The 2,500-nt window shown below is 56.1% G+C and overlaps 1 pseudogene; it reads right to left on the minus strand.

Moving 5' to 3' along the window:
* LOC135171921 (large subunit ribosomal RNA) overlaps window positions 1-2,500 on the minus strand; it is a 9,425-nt pseudogene that overhangs the window by 3,203 nt on the left and 3,722 nt on the right.

The raw sequence follows: 2,500 nt of genomic DNA on the forward strand, positions 1-2,500 counted from the left end.
TAATTCACGCAACTCTACTATCGCGTCTTCCGTGGAGCGTCCAGGCAGAAAGCCATATTGACGTCCTGATAATTTGTCCTCGGTAAGGACTTTCGACGTAAGGATCCCGTGCAGGACCTTTTCGAAAAATTTCCCGACAACCGACAAGAGGCAAATGGGACGGTAGGATTTGGGGTCGGACACATCCTTGTGAACTCCTTTGAGGAGAGCACGAAGTGTGCCGACTTTCCAAACGGTGGGGAAAACGCCATGCTTAAGGCAGGCGTTGAAGAGTCGCGTGAAGATGTGAGGCATCCTCATGACCGCGACTTTTAGGACCCTGACTTCAACTAAATCGCATCCTGGGGCTTTGTCATTCTTAAGGGTCTTGACGAGACCCTTAAGTTGGTCGTCCGTCAAGTCTCGTGCGTCCTCTGTCTGGACCGTTAAGTTCCTCACGCGTTCACGGATTTCAGTCTGTTCGGGTGTGTCTTCGTTGGGGTCATCGTCAGGTACGTGTGTGTCCAACAGTACCTCAGCAGTCTCACGCATTGTAAGTGTCGTGCCATTCGCGGTTCTAAGTGTGCTGAGTACCGTGCCTACACGCAATTTATCAGCCGCGTATTTATAATGGAAGCCCCAGGGATTCGCATTACTTTCGGTCGTTATGTAACCGCGCCAGCTATTTTCTTTAGTTGTCCTAAGTAGCCTGGTATACGACCGCAGGACTACACGATACCTATTCTGTTTAATTTTTCGCGCGTCAGGGTTAGTCTCCCTTCGGTAGCCGTTTCGGAGACGACTGACCAGTTTGCGTTTGCTGGTCAGCTCCTCGGTCCACCACGGATTCGCGCGACGATAATGTCTGCGGCGCGGCATCGAATCTTGGCAGGCTTTGGTGAGTACGTCACCCAGTACTTCTGCCATTCTCTCAACATCCGCTGTAGAATCCAGCGGATGGTCCACGAGTTTCTCACGGGCCTCCCCATCGAGGGTCGCCTCGAACTTTTCCCAGTCGGCCCGACGAACGTTGAACCGCATGGTAGAGCCCTCGCCGACTCCCGAGTTATTGACGCGCTGTGAGGAACTCCGGATCGCTAAACGAAAGAAAACCGACGTGTGGTCACCGGTGGACCACTCGTCCTCCAACCTCCATGCACGTATGAATTTATACATGCCAGGAGTGGCAAGTGTGACGTCGATGAACGACGTACCTGCGGCGCTCCTGAAGGTGGGGCCCTGCCTAGCATCATTCGCGACGCGGAGACCGAAAGACTCGATGAGCTCACCCAGGAGGACACCACGGTCAGTGGTCCTGGGGCTCCAGAGGGAGTGTTGGGCGTTGGAATCGGCCGCCACCAGAACGCGGCGACCCCTGAGACAGCTGAGAACCTTTTCAAGCTGCCTCAGGTGGATTTCTATGTCGTCCGAGTATTGAAAATAACTGGAGACGACGAAGAAGGATCCACCGGGGACGCGGGCTTCAGCACAAACGCAATGTGCATTACTTAATTGGGACACGTAAGCAATCTCCACGATGGAGTTGCACGCAACGACGGCCGCCCACGGTCGCTCCGTTGAGCTCGCGGCAATACGCATTCCGACTCCTAGGCCGCGGATGGCCCAGGTGTTCGCCTCACGAATGGCATACGGCTCTTGGAGCAACAATATGTCCAGACGCTCTTTGCGAATTAATTGGAAGACCTCCCCGGTTACTGCAATTGAGCGGGACATGTTCAATTGCAGTATTCTAACGTCGCGTTGCGCGCCCGGTCCCTCGATCGCGGGGGTACGGGGAGGATGACCTATTGGAACGGGGGGTACCGGTGAGCCTCCGGTCGCGACGCGATGACTATCGATCCTACTTAAACTAACGTGGCACTCGCGAACCCTACCTAATAATTGAGTGGACTCACCGGTTGAAGTTCTTGAAGATCCCGGCGTTGGCTGACTCGGCTGCGCAGTCAGTCCCGCGTTGTCTGCGTCGTCCTCGACGTCCTCGTGGACAGCACGAAGGCTGGAACCTTTCCCTCGTCGGGAGGGCAGTACCCCGACGCACGGCGGGCGACTACGAACCCTTGAGGGCACCACCCTCCTTGGGTCCCTCGATGTAGTCACCGTAGATGTTGTTGTTGTTACTCTGGCATGCTGTGAAGCGATGCGCAGACTTCGCCGCACGACGGACGCATCATTGTGCCCCCCCGGAGATCCGATTGGGGGCAGCTTAGACTCCGGAATTGTTTTCAAATAATGCTCTGCCATGGTTAGAAGTTGACGAGACGGTCGCCGGCCGTGCCAGAAGGCAGGAGCTGAAAAGCTGAAAAGTAAAAACAAAAAGTAAAAATAAGAGGAATAAGGATTAGAGGGGGCGGTTCCCCGCGGCACCGAGCTGGGTAGCTCGGGACGCTGGGCGCCGTCCCTGGGAGGGGGCCTCCCGGTTCCCGCCGAGCTGGGGAGCTCGGATCGGGGCCCGGTGGAGGCGCTGAAGGAGTGCTCCGCCTCGACTCCCCTCGAAAGAGGA

Source organism: Diachasmimorpha longicaudata, unplaced genomic scaffold, assembly GCF_034640455.1.
Source record: "Diachasmimorpha longicaudata isolate KC_UGA_2023 unplaced genomic scaffold, iyDiaLong2 ctg00000127.1, whole genome shotgun sequence".
Lineage (NCBI taxonomy): Eukaryota > Metazoa > Arthropoda > Insecta > Hymenoptera > Braconidae > Diachasmimorpha > Diachasmimorpha longicaudata.